This window comes from Panthera uncia, chromosome B1 (assembly GCF_023721935.1).
Source record: "Panthera uncia isolate 11264 chromosome B1, Puncia_PCG_1.0, whole genome shotgun sequence".
Taxonomy (NCBI): domain Eukaryota; kingdom Metazoa; phylum Chordata; class Mammalia; order Carnivora; family Felidae; genus Panthera; species Panthera uncia.
The window spans coordinates 140,182,528-140,202,146 of NC_064811.1; positions in this window are offsets into that span (position 1 = coordinate 140,182,528).

Below are 19,619 nucleotides of genomic sequence, written 5' to 3' on the forward strand. Positions count from 1 at the left end.
TAATGCTAAGTGAAATAAGTCAGTAAGAACAAGACAAATACCATATGATTTCACTCATTTGGAATTTAAGAAATGAGGCAGATGAACATGGGGTGGGGGGAAACAGAGAAGCAAATCATAAAAGAGATGCTCAACGACAGAGAACAAACTGAGGGTTGCTGGAGGGGAGGTAGGTGAGGGAATGTGTTAAATGGGTGATGGGCGTTAAGGGGGGCACTTTTGATGAGCACCAGGTGTTGTATGTAAGTGATGAATCACTAAATTCTATACCTGAAATTAATGTTACACTGTATGTTATGTAACTGGAATGTAAATAAAAATTTGGGAAAAATACAATAAATGAAAATCAAAAATTCAGTTTGTGAATATATCAGTTTTCCCAAACTAATATATAGATTTAGTATAATCTTAATCAAAATCCCAGTAGAAATTGTGTAAATTATCAGACTCACTCTAAAATCATATGATAATTCAAAGAGCTTAGCATATCCAAGGTAATCTTGAGCAAGAACATTTTGGAGGACTTACATTATCATACATTAAGACTCATTATAAAATAAATAGCATGGTGGCAAAATTGATACAAGTGTAGAAAAATCAACTAAGGGAGCAGAAGGGAGAATTTATAAAGAAACACACACAAACAAAGGGTTCAGTGCATTGGAAAAAGTGACTTTTCAAAAGTGGTTCCGGGTTAACTGGATCAGTACATGGAAAAACTATGTTTTGAAACCTAACAAACAATTAATGCCCAATATATTCCAGATGTCCAAGTGAAAGGTAAAATTATGCAATTACCAGAGAGTATTAAATATGCCAAATACATTGCTGTACCTGTTCCTTCTCACTTCAGGGCCTGCACCAATTTTTGTAAATAACATGTACTTAATAAATATTTGTTTCATGAATGAATACAATAATTTAACTCAGAATATAAATGATCACATTCTGTCTTTGTAGAAAATATCTGTCTCTAACTATAACATTAGTACTTTTTTTTCTGTAGGTATCTCAACTCTGTGTTATTTGATGAGATAAACCATCCATTTTAGCTATTTCATTAATGAGATAATGAATGCAAAAGATAGCAATTTTCTTTTAAATTATATACTAATTGCATTACAATGGCTTAGTAGAAAAATATTAATGTTGTTGCAAATGCTGTCATTTTTATTTATTGCTATTCATCTAAGAGGCATTCAGGAAAGTTGTATTTTCCTGATCTAGAAAATTCTTCATTTTCCCGTCCATCTTCACCATCCAAAGAACTCGATCATAATTATTCTTTCTTGAATAACATCCAAGGATATGATTTTTGCTTCCTTCCCTTAACTCATTTGTTTTCTATACTTGTTGGTCACTTATCAAACACTGCTTTCTATTGTCAATTGCAGTATTAATATGTGTGATTCCAAACACATTTTAAACCTCTTTGGTGGAAGTAGAAATCATTCCTACCTCCACCAAATAATCCAGCATTATATTTTGAACATAGCAAGTGTTCAATTAAAATAATTTGATTGATTGGTTACAAAGATGGATCAGTTTCTCTAGAAACTAATATATGAAAAAATTCTTAAAATATTAAGAATAATATCTCTTAAAGGTAGAGTATAAAGTTATACTGAACTTCCAAATAATGGGAGTAAAAAAAAAAAAAGATTGGGTTTCAAGAACAAAAATAAAATCTATTGGAAAATAAAATAAAACTACTTACTAATCCTTCAGAGACTGTGAAATGCTAAAATATTTTGAAAAATCTAATCTATTTCATCTAGTTTCTGACAATTTCTGAAGAGACAGAGACATCAGATCTGATAGGTCTCATCAACCACCTAGTTGCTAAGCAACTAATCACTAAGTTGGAAGTAAAGTGCCTTGTTCATAGGCGCTATAGAATATGACTTCCCTTGAATTATTCCAGTAATGCAATTACACAGAAATCAAAAATAAAGAAAGATAAAATACAGATAACCCTCTAATGCTAAACTCAAATTACTGACCTTTGAAAAGCTCATTTCTTCGGCATAGACACAAGTACCTAACTACTTTATCCATTTCATAGGAGACATTTTTCACTTCAGAAGTACTTCACAAGTAATAAGAGCATTAAGAAAATAATATGAGTGATGAATTGTTTAAAAGAAAATAAAAAATCTTCCCTCTTTCTCCATCTCTGTACTTTCATTTTATGTACTGAAACAGTATGGTTAAAATTAAAAGTTTTCAAACTATTATCACTGTCATTTCCAATTTAAGTGACTTAAAATTTCATTTATGATAAAACAAGTTCCTCAAAGTAGTGAGAACTAAAAAGTATATTAGTCATATCAAATAGTTTGTTAAAACCCACTGGGTACCTCTTACTGACTAGTTGCAATTAAATTTTTCTTATAAGCATACAGTCTTATGGAGAAATAAGAGAACATTCATCCTAAAGAGAATAATAAAATAACAGAAAGGTAAGATAATTTCTACATTGTCGAATAGAGACTATATGTAAAAACAGATTCTGTACTATAAGAGATCTACATTGGTTTTTAGTAGTAATTGACAGGCAAGTAGGGAAAAATCACAAGCATACAGTCTCTGGGTTTGGGGCACCTGGGTGGCTCAGTAAGTTCGTGATTATGGCTCAAGTCGTGATCTCACAGTCAAGAAATCTATCCTATGTCAGGCTGGCGCTGGGTATGAAGACTGCTTAAGACTCTCTCTCCTGCTCCCTCTGGCCCTCCCCTGCAAAACACACACACACACACACACACACACACACACACACAGAGTTTCTGGGTTTAGGGCAAAAGACAGATGATTTAAACCTATGTAGAGACGTACACTTTAAAAAAAAATTAACATTTATTTATTTTTTTAGTAATCTCTGTACCCAACTGGAGGCTTGAATGCATGACCTTGAGATCAAGAGTCACTTGCTCGTCCAACTGAACCAGCCAGGCAATCTGAGGAGTAGACTCTTGAAGTCTTGAGATATATTCTTTCTCTACTGTTATAAATTTTAAGGAGACACAGATGGTGACTCTCTACAAATTTACGACAGCCTGAAATAATCTAGCCAAGTGTTAGTAAATGGTTATAAATGTCATGATTTGTTTCTGCTTTCAGATTTTCCCCAGAGCATTCTACATACATATGTTTGATATATGACACTTAGCAAACTTCCATGGAAAATGAATATGAATTGTATCCTTCCATTTTGAGTGTGATTTATAACGTTTATTTTCATTACAATTTACTCATGGCTTTAAAAGTAAGTTAGATTATTTTACTACTGATAGAGTCACTGACAGCTACACAGAACAGAAAGAAAGATGAGAATAAGTAAGTAAAAGTATAATATTTTTCATATCAAATATCAGTTATTGTTCAAGGAAAGTTTTATAGAGGTTAAATTTTTAATTTAATTTCTAAAGTTGTTTTTTTTTAATTTAACAAAAAAGCTAAGTTACATGTGACATTTCTTTTATAAACTTACCATTTGGACATTTCAATATCTAAAAATTACGAATTAGTGTGCCACGGTGGGGATTTAATTCACATATTCACTATCATATCAACACTTTATAAGTGCCTCTCAGCATATTTTTAATGCTTCATATGTTTTTTTGAACGTGTTTCCCCTAGAAAAAAGTCCCTTCATATTTCCCTGTAGATCCCATGCACACAATCTTAGGTCATTTCTCTAACATTACATTTACTATTTCTTATAAATATGATGTATGATGTATGTCATTGTATGGTGATGTCATTAATTTTTTTTTTATTCATTGATGTTTTCTTAATATTTGGAATTCATTCAAACATTTCTACCTTTCTTTGCCTATGATTTGGTTTTCACTTTGTATTTTGTATAAATATTTTATTTTATTTTTAATTTTAATTTTTAGAAAGAAAGGGCATGATAAGGAGAAGGGCGGAGAGAGGAGACGTACAGAGAGAGAGAGAGAGAGAGAGAGAGAGAGAATGAGAATCTTAAGCAGGTTCCACACTCAGTGCAGAGCCCAACACAAGGCTCAGTCCCAGGATCCTGGGATCATGACCTGAGCCAAAATCAAGAGTCAGATGTTCAACAGACTGAGCCACCCAGGTGCCCCTACATAAATATTTTAAGCATTTTTAAAAAAAGTTTTTAACATACATTTATTTTTGAGAGAGAAAGAGAGAGACAGAGCGTGAGTGGGGGAGGAGCAGAAAAAGAGGGAGACACAGAATGTGAAGCAGGCTACAGTCTCTGAGCTGTCTAAGCAGAGCCTGACGCGGGGCCCAAACCCACAAGCTGCGAGATAATGACCTGAGCCAAATTCAGACGCTTAACCAACTGAGCCACCAAGGCACCCCTAAATATTTTAATTCATTTCTAAGTTGGCAAGTGAAAATCAGTCAAAATAATTAATAGGCTAGTAAACTAGGAATGATTTCCATTTTTTTAATTTATTTTTTTTATTTTAAAAAAATTTTTTTAACATTTTATTTATTTTTGAGACAGAGAGAGACAGAGCATGAACGGGGGAGGGGCAGAGAGAGAGGGAGACACAGAATCGGAAGCAGGCTCCAGGCTCTGAGCCATCAGCCCAGAGCCCGACTCAGGGCTTGAACTCACGGACCGCGAGATCTTGACCTGAGCTGAAGTCGGACACTTAACCGACTGAGCCACCCAGGCGCCCCGGAATGATTTCCATTTTTACTCAGAATACATTTTTTCTTTTATCGCTAAAATTAGAGTACCAATGTGAGGCATTTTTGCAATTATCCAAGTTTGAATTTCTCTTTTTATTCACAAATCTAAGAATAAACCTTTAGCAGGCATATTTATCCATTAGGTAAAGCATATTTCACCTTCTCAACAGGATTACCTTCAACTATATAAATGCTAGGTTTGGATTCAGATACTTTTGATTACATTTTAATAAAACTACATCTTAGTTCACAAAGTGAAGATTTTACAAAAGGAAGGAAAAGCATGTTATTATTAGTTTCTTATTATATCTGGGGGAAAATGCATGTTTTAAGGAGTGAGAAGTTAGCACATTAAATAGAAGACTTCATTTGTGGTTTTGAAGAAATTCTCATATTTGAAAAATATCTAATGAGTCATTTCCTCTATTGCCATTGAAAATTTAAATTTAGAATTTTAGGTCCTTTTTGTTTTCTTACCTAAAGGAAGACAATATTATTCAAGAGAGATAGTATTCCCCAAATTAAAAAAAAAAATTGACAAGCTAAAGCCAAAGAGAATGAACACTCTAAAACCTGAATTGTGGCAGACAGATTGGGATCTATATATTATTTATTTTGATTGAAATAAAATGAACAGCACCAGCTGTTTGTGAAGAGGTGCATATTTTAGCTCACAATACCCTTAGGTATTGTTTATCTGGCTTTGTTTGTATCACCCTGAAGTAAATATTCTCATTCCCATTTTCTAGGTGATAACATGTCTTTTTTTATTTTTTTTTTAATTTTTATTAAAAAATTTTTTTTAACGTTTATTCATTTTTGAGAGGCAGAGAGAGAGTGTGAGTGGGGGAGGGCAGAGAGAGAGGGAGACACAGAATCCGAAGCAGGCTCCAGGTTCTGAGCTGTCAGCACAGAAGCCAATGCAGGGCTCGAACTCACAGACCGTGAGATCATGACGTGACCCGATGTCAGACGCTTTAACCGGCTGAGCCCCCCGGGCGCCCCTAGGTGGTGATATGTGTTGAGTCAAATCATTTGTACAAGATTCCTCAGAAAGTCTTGGAATTGACAACTATTTTTTGGCCAAAGTGTTATTTATCCAGCTGAAGATCTTTGAGATCCTACATGAAGCCAAATGCAGTTGTGATTTGAGAAGTTTAAAAACTGTTTTCTTCCCCTCAATGGCATAGAATTTTATTTTCCGGTGACCAAGGAGAACACTTGAAAGTTATTTGTCTTCATATGTAATTATTCTACTGGTAAACAGTTTTATCCCCATAAAAAATGCTCACAGTTCTGAAACTTCCACAGATAAATCTAATTTCATTTGTCGTTCACAATTTTTGAACATATTTCATGACACAAGTATTTGCTTTATTTTACAAAGACATAAGACTCTTAACCTAAAGAATGAAAGAATCTTACATTTTATTCCAGAAATATGGTATAGTATTATCTTTGACCTTTGGTTTATAAGAGCTTGGAATGCATTAAGTGTAATTTTGGGGGTAATAAGATGTTTTAGGGAATAAATTCTTCAAGACATTTCTTCCAGTAGGTAATTTAATATTACACCAAGGAAGTGGCTTAGTGTTTTATAGTTGGATATCTGCTTTCATCTTACACCTCAGGCAACACATCCTTAGTTATGAATATTTCAGATGCCCTTTCTATTTCTATAAACTCATCAAAACTTTGACCCTTGACACAAAAGCATCTGTCAAAGAGGTCAAATAGCAAATCCTCAATGAGGATTATAGCAAAAGAACAAAAGAAACTCCTTTAGCAAGGAGAGCAATTGACTCCAATTTTGCAGAACAAATTGAACGAAACAAGAATTCATATGGGACTATTTTTTTAAGTTTATTTATTTTGAGAGAGAGAGAGAGTACAAGCAGGGAAAGGGCAGAGAGAGGGAGGAAGACAGAGAGAATCTCAAACAAGCTCCACACTGAGAGTGCCCCAATGTGGGGCTAGAACCAATGAACCATGAGATCATGGCCTGAGCCAAAACCAAGAGTTAAATGCTCAAGTCTGAGCCATCAGGTGCCCCTCATATGGGACTACTATAGAATGAATGTCTGTATTCTTTCAAAATTCCAACACTGAAGCCCTCATTTGGAAATGGGGCCTCTCAGGAAATAATGAAGGTTAAATGAGGTCATGAGGGTAGGTCAATTATTCAATAAATGTAGTGTCCTCATAAGGAGAGACACCAGAGTACTCATTCTCTTTCTTGCACTGAGGAAAGGACATGGTGAGGACACAGAAGAAAAAGGTAGCCACTTATATACAAACTAGGAAGAGAGTTTTCACCAGACATTGAATTAGCCAGAACCTTGATCTTGGATTTACAGTTTCCAGAACTGTGAGAAAATGAATTTTTGTTGTTTAAGTCACCCAGGCTATGATCTTTTGCTATGACAGCTTAAAGGACTAATATAGGGACTATATAAATAAAAGATATGGTAAGTAAAGACAACTTTGAATGAGTACATAATGCAAAATCTTTAAATTCTGCTATTAATGTTAAGGTCATATGATTAAGAAAAAGGTGTATTAATAGGACCAAATATATTCTGGCACACACCAAAAAGCTTGCAAGTTAGATACATTTAGAGGAAATTTTCTTATTAACACAAGTTAAGTATTATCACTAATTCTTCAGGAAGAAGTATCACACCATTAAATGAATACTGATCTCATACCAAAATGTCGTTGTAGTCATCCTTACCTAAATTTTTTCATTAAATACCTAATTAATAAATTAAATTATCTATAATGAATTCTTACATAAAGGGAACTGAGCTGGATGGAAATCAACTAAATGTTGCAATCAAAATCCTGCAGTTCAAAGTTGACAAAATCATGTGCATAGCTCCCTTTTGTATGCACATGTGCGTACCCACACCCCCCCCCCCACAAACACACACTTACAAAATCAATCCAAATTATGCTTATTTTAACTTTGGATTCTAAAAATTTCACTGGTGTGACTAAATCAATATCACATGAGTATTTGTCTGCTCTGTGAACCCATGAAGCTAAAAGAGAAAATTCTTGCCAAAATGGTTAGTCAGTAACTAACTATAGGAAACAAAACAGTTGGTCAGACGTTTTTTTAAACATGACTTTAATGAGTCATTTTATCCGACCTTGTCTGACAGCTGTCAACTGTTAATGGCACATATGCAATTAAATAAAATTACAGACTATAAATTGCTTAAAGAAATGAAAAGGCATTCCTCTGTAAAAAGCTATTAGTGGTACAGTCCTGGTACTTCTTACAAGTTTGTATTACTTTCAAGATAAAGTTTGGGTTCATATAATGAAAATACTATAAAGGGAAAATTGTCAATAATGTCATACTAATCATGGGTGCATTAGTCAGGTATGGGTGCACTAGTAGCAATTAAACTTAATCAATTCTTAATTTTATTCGTCTGAAGATTAACAGATAAAGTAACATCAAGGAAAAATAAAGAGGCTGCCTTCAAGAGAGATTTTTTTTTAATGTTTTATTTAAATTTGAGAGAGAGTGCAAGCAGGGGAGGAACACAGAGAGGGAGACAGAAGATCTGAAGCAGGCTCTGTGATGTCAGCACAGAGCTGGATGTGGGGCTTGAACTCATGAACCCTGAGATGATGACGTGAGCTGAAGTCAGGCACTTAACGGACTGAATCACCCAGGCACCCTCAATAGCGATCTTTTATAATCTGAATTCAACTTGGTGTAAAGGCTACACCTTGAGACTTTTCTGTAAAGGGCTGAGAGTAAATAGGTTAGGTGTTTTGCATCATATAGTCTCTATTTCGACTACTCAACTGTATCTTGGTAAAAGAGGACATAGATAATGTGTAAAGAAATGGATATTGTCATATGCCAATGAAACTATTTACAAAACATGTGGAAATATAGATTTGGACCATGCCTTAGTTCATACCTTCCCTCCTGAAGGAACAGAGGATCAAATTTAGCAAGATCTACTTACTTTAGTGACAAGGGGCTGGAGAATTGGGATGATACAAATTTAGTAAAAGATAATTGGTCATTATTGAAAAGGAAGAGTAAAGTTTAGTCCAGTATGATATCAGTCATTCGAAAGGATCCAAAGACAAGAGAAAAAAGCTGTGGAATCTTCACCTCCCTTCTATCAACTTCTTGAAAAACGTGCAAGCATGGAATTCCTAGGAGACTCCACATTCAATGTAAAACTCTAGGTACAGGAGACATTTATAAGTGAAACAAGAAACATTGGGAGCACTCATCAAAGCTACCATTTCAGACCTCTTCCTCGGCTTTGTTTCTTTTGGACTCTGGCCTTCCATTGTCTACCACGCTCTCATTTGCTCCTTTCACAGCTTTGTTCTTTTGTTCATAGGCTTGATGCCTATTCTGTATACATATTCACTAACTGGATTTAGCTTTTCAAAAACCCGTCCTCTTCAGCTCCTAAAACCCGGGGTTATAATTTATACCTATAGAAAGAAGTGGTCATCCCCAAACAGACCCCACAGAACCAGAAAATGAAAAAGCAAAAGAATGCAGAAGTGTCCTTTTTTAAAAAAAAATTGAATATTTATATTGACAGAGAGAGAGAGAGAGAGAGAGAGAGAGAGAGAGACAGACCATAAGCAGGGGAGGGGCAGACAGAGAGGGAGACACAGAATCTGAAGCAGGCTCCAGGCTCTGAGCTGTCAGCACAGAGCCCGACACCACAAGGCTCTAATTCACAAACCGTGAAAGGTGACCTGAGCTGAAGTTGGACGTTTAACCAACTGAGCCATCCAGGCACCCCGAGAACACAGACGTTTCTTACAAGCACTGTACCAATTCATTCACTGAAAGGAAATACTCAAGAGAAGCTGAAAAATAACATCAGAGTCTCTATATATTTGTAGATTATTCTTTTTTTTTTTAACGTTTATTTATTTTTGAGACAGAGAGAGACAGAGCATGAACGAGGGAGGGGCAGAGAGAGAGGGAGACACAGAATCGGAAGCAGGCTCCAGGCTCTGAGCCATCAGCCCAGAGCCCGACGCGGGGCTCGAACTCAAGGACCGCGAGATCGTGACCTGAGTTGAAGTTGGACACTTAACCGACTGAGCCACCCAGGCGCCCCAGTAGATTATTCTTTAAAAGCAAATATATGATCTGTGTCCATTTAATATTGCAAGTTGAATCATTGTCAATAAATGTTTTAGTTACATTTATAAGATATCAAAAAGAAAAGTGCTGAGCAGAGGTGACTTGATGGCTCATTTGGTTAAGTGATCTCGGTTCATGAGATCGAGCCCCTCGTCTGGGTCTCTGATGACAGAGGGGAGCCTGCCTGAGATTCTCTCTCTCTCTCTCTCTCTCTCTCTCTCTCTCTGCCTCCTTCCCACTCTCTCTCTCTCTCTCTCTCTCTCTCTCTCTCAAAAATAAATAAATAAATGTTAAAAAAAAGTGCTGTGTAAAAAAATTAAAATCCTGAAATCAATAAGATCCCATTAAAAAAAACCAGCTGTTTTATCTTTCCAGAACAAATAGTGCCTTTTTCTAAATTCTTCCTTAGCCAGAAATATTGTCTTCTGAGTCTACACCCTACAAATGCTTACATGGCAAACAAATCATAAAGACTACAAAAAGGGGGCGCCTGGGTGGCTCAGTCGGTTAAGCGGCCAACTTCGGCTCAGGTCATGATCTAGCAGTCCCTGAGTTTGAGCCCCGCGTCAGGCTCTGTGCTGACAGCTTGGAGCCTGGAGCCTGTTTCAGATTCTGTGTCTCCCTCTCTCTGACCCTCCCCCGTTCATGCTCTGTCTCTCTCTGTCTCAAAAATAAATAAACGTTAAAAAAAATTAAAAAAGACTACAAAAAGGACATAAATATGATTTTTTTTAGCTTCCCAGCAATAGCTATTCATTTGTTCCTTGACGTATACATTCGCTAACTGTTGGAGAAGATAATAAGCTTCGATCACATGCTCAGTTCTGGGCATATCACATATTATGGGGGAAGGAAGACAATTAAATAAGCTAGTGTATATAGTAAGGACGGCATGAGTTTTAGCAATCCAGATAATTCAATTATTCCATCTCTCAAATGATTACAAATCGTTATAAATTCCCTCAAGTGAATATTACTTCAATGGGTATTGATTCCTGTGATACTAGGCAGAGTGCTTGATGTTGAGTATCTGGCAGTAACCTTGACTTTATAGTTTGGTGGAAGAAAGCTATAGACAAAGAAACAGGAAAATGTAAGCAAGTATGATAATTACAGGGTGCTGTGGGAACATAAGTTAGGCATGTAACCCAATTTCAGAGTCCCGGGAAAACTACAAGAGAAACTACAAGAGAAAGAAGAAATATCTAAGCTGAGATTTGAAGCACGAGTATATTTGCCCAGGTGAGCAGGGAGAAGGTGTGGTGAGAAAGAAGCATGTACTAATCAAGGAACTGAATAAACTTTAATATGTATTCTAATAAGAAGAAAAGTAGGTCTATTCTCCCTGGGTCCTAACTCATTCTGTGCTAATGTGCTTAAGGAGCCAATATGAAGTTATCAGGTCTCAGGGCTGCAATACTTAGAACAGATTGGATTGGATTTCTTAGGGCCTGAGAGTTACTTAGTTCACTGAAGGTCTATTGTTACTTGATTCTCTTCTAAGACAGATAAAGCAAACCTTGCAAGAGCCCTCTTATGGACAGTGGGTAGGCTTTGGTAAGAATAATCTTAAGTGAAATAAATTAATTCACTTGTTAGAGAGGTGTTCATAATTACATTGCACCTTTTTATGGTCTAGATGAAACAGAAGACAAAGCATGGTTCTATACTCTCCATTCAGGTCCCACACCAAGGGGAAGCATCAAGAAAAATAATAGCCTTTAACATTAAAATCTCTGTGCATGCATGAGTTTCTTTAAGGTAAAGTTGTCAATAGAATATTTTCTTTACAGTTTACGCTGAGACATTTTTGGGCATTTACAAATCGGTACTGTTTCAGATAACTGTGCAAAGAACCATTCCCATGACAGATTCTAAAACTTTCTTGAGTTCATATGCTGCAAATAACTTCATGGAAATCAACACTCACAGTGGTCCAAAAATCTTTCCAGAGTATATTGAACATTATCTAAACTGAACTTTAATTCTTTTTACTCTAAAGTTTGTTATTCATTATTATTTAACAGTGAATAATTAATACATGTTTATTCTCAAATCACAAAGTGTTCCTGAAAATTTTCCTTGTAAGGGAGTTGGCCTCTTAAAGGGTTTGAATCAAAATACTTTGTCCTTGGGTGCCTGGGTGGCTCAGTTGGTTGAGGGTCGGACTTTAGCTCAGGTCATGATCTCACAGCTCGTGAGTTTGAGCCCCGCGTCGGACTCTGTGCTGACAGCCGGGAGCCTGGAGCCTGCTTTGGATTCTGTGTGTGTCTCTCTCTCTGCCCCTAACCCATTCGTATTCTGTCTCTGTCTCTCTCAAAAATAAATAAACATTAAAAAAAAAAGTCCTTCCAAAATACTTTGTCCTTTATACTTATTCAGAAATATCTTTCTGGTTTGAATTATGGTATTATTGTTAACTGATCTCAACTCTTTATGTAAGTATTTGTAAGTAAACACTGCTACAATTTAAATAGAAAACTTGTGTTCTTAATTTTTTTTCTGTAGGGTCACTGGATATGTATTGGGATAGAAAAGCTATAAACTGATTTATACATTGCAAATAGGAAATCAAATATATCAGTTATTGCTTTAAACAATTGATTTGTTACGTGAGACAAATCCACTGACATTTTAACAGTTTAATATCTAATGTTAATTTCTTATATCTTAGACATTTGGAGAATTAATAGAAATTTTATAATCTACTTTGGGGCACCGGGGTGGCTCAGTAGGTTAAGCATCTGGCTTTAGCTCAGGTCATGTTCTCACTGTTCTTGAATTCGAGCCCTGCATGGAGCTCTGTGCTGACAGCTCAGAGCCTGGAGGCTTCTTCAGATTCTGTCTCCCTCTCTCTCTGCCCCTCCCCCACTCACGCTCTGTATCTCTTTCCTTGAAAAATAAATATTAAAAAAAATTAAAAAAAAGAAATTTTATAATCTACTTGAAAGTTATCACTTAAGTAGTCATATACTATACGTAATATTAATTTTTAAGGTGCGACATGAAATTCATTCAGAAGAAAAAAATGAATTTATGTATGATATATGACTCCTTTAAAACCAATTTAGGGACTAATTTCTCAATATAAGTTTTGTTGTTGATTTTAGACATATATATTAAATATATATGAATTCATATAAAATATGACTTGTGGAAATAGTGTACCTAAAGATAAGCCCCATGCAAAAACGGATATAATGAACTAATTTAATAATTAGGAGTAGCAAGAGAGTCTGTAAATTAATAATTATCATCATTTAGCCTGAAGAAACCTATTTTTAAGAACACTTTGAGAATTGCATGTCTCCTTATATGAGAGTTAAATTCTTATTTTAAGAGAAGGCAATAATTTTCTTGAATTGTCTATTTCTTAACAAATCTAAAGAACCATTTTTGTTATATGGGCTCTACATTTCATGCTTAAACTGGTATGTTTAACTAATTTGTTGCATTTCCATCTAGCTTTTCCAATAAAACTTCAATTTTCTTTAAAATAATCTACAACCATTACGTTACCTTATAAGAAAAGAATTTAAGGAAGGCCACGTTAAGGTGTAACTCAATCAAATAAACTCACTTTTTCCTTTCTTTCTCTAAACAGAGCAGCAGTACAATGGAGTGCTTTAATTTGGAGCACTCTTTACTTTACATAATTTACATAACTTATGTGTGACGAGCCTTCTGTGGACAACCCCTAATTTGACCTGTGCTAGCCCTAAGGCAGGATTTGGCTCTAAATTTATTCTTTTCACCGGAAGCAAGTCTATCCCAAAAGAGAATCAAAGAAAAAGGTGCTGAAGTTTCTCTAGGATTGAGGGGAAGAATGATTTATGTGCAAAATATACTAAATTTAAAATTTTAAATATGCATCCGTAGACTTCTCTTTTCAAGCCTCTCTCAACTGAAAGATTTGCTTTGCTTTTCTATTCAAACTTCTCCCTCAGAAGACATTTCCTCTAAAAAATCTCTTCAAGCCCTGTGTCAGGCTCTGTGCTGAGAGTATGGAGTCTGTTTGGGATTTTCTCTCTCTCCCTCTCTGTCTGCCCCTCTGCTTTCTCTCTCTCTCTCTCTCTCTCTCTCTCTCTCTCTCTCTCAATCTCTCTCTGTCTCAAGTAAATAACCAAACTTTAAAAAAATAACTAGCAGTTAAAAGTAAAAGATCTCTTTGTGGTTCAGATTGATTCATTTCTCTCTGCACAAGTACACCCAGTTAACAGACCAAAAGCCATGAGTTTTACTGCCATTGTTTGTCTGTTTGTTTATTTAATTTTTTTATTTATTTTTGAGACAGAGAGAGACAGAGCATGAGCAGGGGAGGGGCAGAGAGAGAAGGAGACAGAATCTGAAGCAGGCTCCAGGCTCTGAGCTGTCAGCACAGAGCCCGAAGCGGGGGCTTAAACTGAGCTGAAGTTGGAAGCTTAACAGACTGAGCCACCCAGGCGCCCCTGGCATTGTTTGTTTTAAAGTAGTTTAGGAATTATGTACTTTTACTTGAAAGCATATCTCTTAGGGAATCTTACTTCCCTTTGTGAAAATTTTCAAAATATTTGCCCCCAAAATGGAGAAAATGTTTGTATTATTATTATTTATTATTATTATCATAAATGGAGAGGGGGAGAAAGGAGAAATTTGTTATAATTGATAATTTCCCTATATTTAAAAAGATATTTATATATTCTTCTTTATGCATTCTGTTTGTGCCTTACCATTGTATGTAGTGACATTTCTTTCAGTATCTGTAGATTTGATTTATTGTAGCTACTTGATTCTTCCATTAGACTATAAGCAAAGAATTTACTCTTCCGTTCTATTCCCAGATCATTATTAGAACAGTGTTGAAAGAATGAAAACATTTAATTAATCAAAGATCTAATATTGTGGAGGATCTGGTAGGCTGCACGCTGAAAATGATAATTAGAAAATAATCTATTTGGTTCGTTATGTCTTCCTTGTCAAGCATTCCAGATGACAGGGTAGAGACCACAACTGAAGAGGGAAGCAGTTATGTTATGCTAACAAAGCAAACAACAACAGCGACAAAAACCTGTTGACCTCCTAGATATTTTCTGCTGCAATTTATGCATTTTTTTCAAAATACAGCTTTTTTGCTGCTATTTTCCTTAAGCATTCTAAGACTTAGTTAAATCCCACCACTCACAAGCAAAATTTCCGGTGAGATCTATGGTAATTTTCCCTTATCTATGCCATATACTTATTCTATCTCCTTTCTATCATTAAACAGTTATGATAATATCAAATTTATTTCTTTTTCATGCAATTTTTCAACCTCAGGTATGAACCTCTTGCTGGCTGGGGCCATATTTTTATGTCTGATTATTCCAATCATAGTTCACTGTCCGAGTGTATACAGTATGAATTGACAAAATCATTTCAAAAATAAACCACTCCCCCAGAAAATAAAAATATGAAAAAAGTAAATAACTCCCACTATAACTTAGTATCACCTGATAATTTTTGATTAAGATAGAAAGTTACTGTCAACAACAACAGCAAAATTTAAGCTCTTTTCTCAATCCACTATTCAGAACATAGAATATTTCACCTCTGTCTTACACAGAAAGCAGAGTTAGAGTTATTTCTATAAACTCAGACTAAAAGATATACAGTGCCCAAGGCAATATGATAGAACTGTCCCAGTTCACACATTATGGGATTCTCACATCCCAGTGGAATTATGGGCACCATGAATGTTACCACACGGTTGAATTATAGTGACAAGGCTTTAAAGAGAAAGAAAGAAGATTACAAGAAAAGATGGCAAGAGAATCTATCCCTATCAATTGAAGCAGGAACACTGCTATTTTATATGGTATTTATTTTATACCTGTAGTAACTTATCTTTGTAACTACATCTAACATATAGTTTTTATGATCATAAAAGTGTTAAAGAAGTAAAATGATTCTCCACTAAATCGTACACAGATACATTGAGACAGACTCTCGCAGTGCATAAATGATTGCCTCTGAAATATTTTAGTGCATCCTTCATTACTCTGAGGAACTGCTCAAATTGCCAAATAATTTTAGAAGGAGCAAAACAGAGGGGCATCTGGGTGGCTCAGTCCGTTGAGCATCCGACTTTAGCTCAGGTCATGGTCTCACAATTTGTAGGTCAAGCCCCATGTGGGGCTCTGTGCTGACAGCTCAGAGCCTGGAGCCGGCTTCGGATTCTGTGTCTCCCTCTCTCTCTCTGCCCCTTCCCCACTCACACTCTGTCTCTCAAAAATAAATGTCAAAAAAAAAAGCATTAAAAAAAGAGCAAAACAGAAACGTTAACAAATGTCCAAATGAACAGGAAATTTTATATAAGTAGTGGACATTTGCAGAATTATAGAACATCTTGTACAGGTACTTTCCAGCTTTTAAGGTAGGCAACTACTTTTCTGGGATTCAAAAGGGGTAAGAGGTAGTGTATGGCTGTATCATCTTGTTCAAGGCCAGGCATGGGGTCTCAAGACCCCAGCTTTGTCATTGCTATCTGAAAATCCTTAGGAATGTTTGCAAAAGGTGGGTAATAATTATAGCTGTCTCATTAGATTTTGTGAAAATTAAATTTTACAAGGTACATAAGGCTCTTTGCACAGAGCTAAATCCTCAGTAAATGTTAATTAATATGAGGTATGGTGGCATGGCACAGAAGACCTTCATCTCCTACTTTATATCTAATGTGGTCTCCTTAACAATTTGTCCTCTTGTGAATTTTGTAAGTCTATTCTTTTAGGTGTGTTTACTGTAGACTATATATATATATATATATACACAATATAATAAATAATATAAATGAATAAATAAACTCATTATATGTATATTTCATATAACTTTATATATATATATATATATATGTATATATATGTAAATACTTGCTATCCTATCCACATGATCAGGTCAATAATACCATGAGCAGGTAAGTTAAACAATATGATAGAAAGTTGATTAAAATTTGAACTCTTCAACAACTTCAAGTCCTAAGTTCCATAATTACTAAATGTACACTTTTCCTCTTTTTACTATAAGCTTTCTGTCCTTTCTATCTTAATGCTATTAAAGAGAACAGAACTAATCACTTATTTTTAAAAGCTTAGGCACAAATCTAATCCATCACTTGGAAAGCAAACAGGACTGCTCAGTTGAACACAATAAAACACGCCACAAATAAAAAGTTTAGACTACATGTATAGCTTTACAAAGTAATTGGTTTATGTAGATGCCTGAGAGCTTTTATTGCTTTTTCCTTTTATAAACGGCAAAAAACCTCTAGGGAATTTTCTATCATACTTTTATCAATACTCAGGACTGTAAATGGATAGGTCCAATATATTCCTGTATCAATTAATTGAGGCAATATAATTTGTTTAGATAAAATGACACACAGAGCACAGAATTGAAAAATGCTTCGTAAATGCATTTTTCCATAGAAAATGCATTTTTCCATAGAAAAATGATAATTACAATAGTTTGCAACTCACCTGGTCCTCAAACTGTTCAAGATTCTCTACTAAAATTATTATCTCTCTTAATCCTTATATAAATTCTATAATGTGGTTGCTATTATGGTATTATGAAGCGATTGAGACTCTTAAGAGTTAAAAAGTTTTCCAAAACCATACAGCAAGTGAAAGGCAACATTTATAGTTATTTATTTATTTATTTATTTATTTATTATTTTTTAATAACTTTTAAAAAAGTTTTTATTGACTTTTATTTTTGACAGAGAGAACATGAGCAGGGGAAGGGCAGAGAGAGAGGGGGACAGACGATTTGAAACTTGTGTTGCATGGACAGCAGAGAGCCGGATGCCAGGCTTGAATTCATGAACGGTGAGATCATGACCTGAGCTGAAAGGAGACGCCTAACGGACTGAGCCACCCAGGCGCCCCGCAACATTTATATTTAAATACATGTTTGCATAATTCCTAATTCCATGTTTCTTTTACTATGTAGGAAATTACTCACTCTGTTTCAAAAGAAAGATTGAAAGTTTTGCTTTTTCCTTGATGATTTATAGAGGATAAAGTTCCATAATTTATCCTTAATAGTATTAAGTTCCATAATTGCTAAATGTACATGTTTCTTTTTTCTGCTGTAAACTTCCCCTCAGTGCTATAGGATCAGCATTATAGGTAAGAATGTGAATATTACTGATTAGTATGTCATTAATTAAAATGGATCTTTGATTATCTGGATTCATCAGATCTCTTCCAACATAGTATGAGAGCCTTAGTGGTGAGTGAATTACAGGGGCTCCACCTCACCAAAGAGACAAGAATCCTTCTGCTGAAAAGCAGAAATTAAATAGGGAAGGAGGATTTAAAGAAATTAACATGTGATGGGTATCAAAGAACAGGAGAAATCAGGAATTCTTGAGGCAAAAATACAGATACCAGTCATGTTTTGTCTTGTTTAATACACTTTTCATAAAGGTTGTATTTAAAATTTTTTAATGTTTATTTAGAGAGAGAGAGAGAGAGAGAGAGAGAGTGCCAGTGGAGAATGGGCGGACAGAGGGAGACACAGAACCTGAAGCAGGCTCCAGGTTCCCAGCTGTCAGCACAGAACCCAAAGCAGGGCTTGAACCCACGAACCTGTGAGATCATTACCTATGCTGAAGTCTGTCGCTTAGCCTACTGAGCCACCCAGGTGCCCCAGTGGAGGTTGTATTTAGATGGTCAAAGCAAAAGGGACATAAACTCTAGATCAGCAAAATTCCCAGGAACCTGCACTTCCCGCCCCAAAGCCAGAGTCACTTCCAGGCAAAATCCTAGGCTCAGCCATCTCTTTTGCAGATAATAAGAGGACAGTGACTCTACTCCACCACTTTGTGGCCTTAACTCGAGGACTTTTCTCTCTCCAGTATCACAGACTATAGACTAAAGTTATCTGGATTTTGTTGTCTATTTTTTTTATTACTTCCTGTTACTGCATACGTCTTCACTTCCACTTATTACTGCTGGCAATGTTGCTAAAACTGATGGGGGAAAGGGTATCATAAAAAGTGAAGAATTCTACATTGAAAGTGCAGACACCATAAACGAATGGTTTTCCCTTACTCATATTTTAATTTATTATTTATTTTAATTTTTTATTTAAGTATAACTGAAATAAAATATTCTCTTAGTTTCATGTGTACAACACAGTAGTTTGACACTTGTATACATTGCAATTATGATCGCCAACAGTCTAGTGACCACCTAGACTTAACAGTTAAAACAATGTACTTTTTTATTTTTATTCCAATTTTATGTATAAAAATAAAATTAATCTTCATGTGATGACGTTTTATCCTATAACCCTGATAAGCTCATTTACTAGTTGTAGGAGAGATGTATGTGTATGTGTGTGTATATGTGTGTGTGTGCGTGTGTGTGTGTGTGTATGTGTTTTGTTTATTTGTAAATTTCTTGGGATTTCTACATGGACAATTATGTTGTCTGTGATTACCTTTCTCATGTCAAAAAGGTCTGAAGTGATATTGTGTTTATTAAGAATATTGGTAATTTGTGTCTTCTCTTTTTATCTTTCTAACTCTTGCTTGAGGTTTAACTATTTTATTGTTCTTTTTAAAGAACTTGCTACTGGTTTCTTTGATTTTCTCTATTGTTTCCCAGTTCTAAATTTTGTCAGTTTCTACATTTATTTTAGTATTTCTTCTCTTCTCCTTGCTTTGAATTTATCTGGCACTTTCTAGTTTACTAAGGTGGAAATTTGTATTATTAATTGTAGACTTTTAACTTTTCTAATACAAGCATTTAATGAT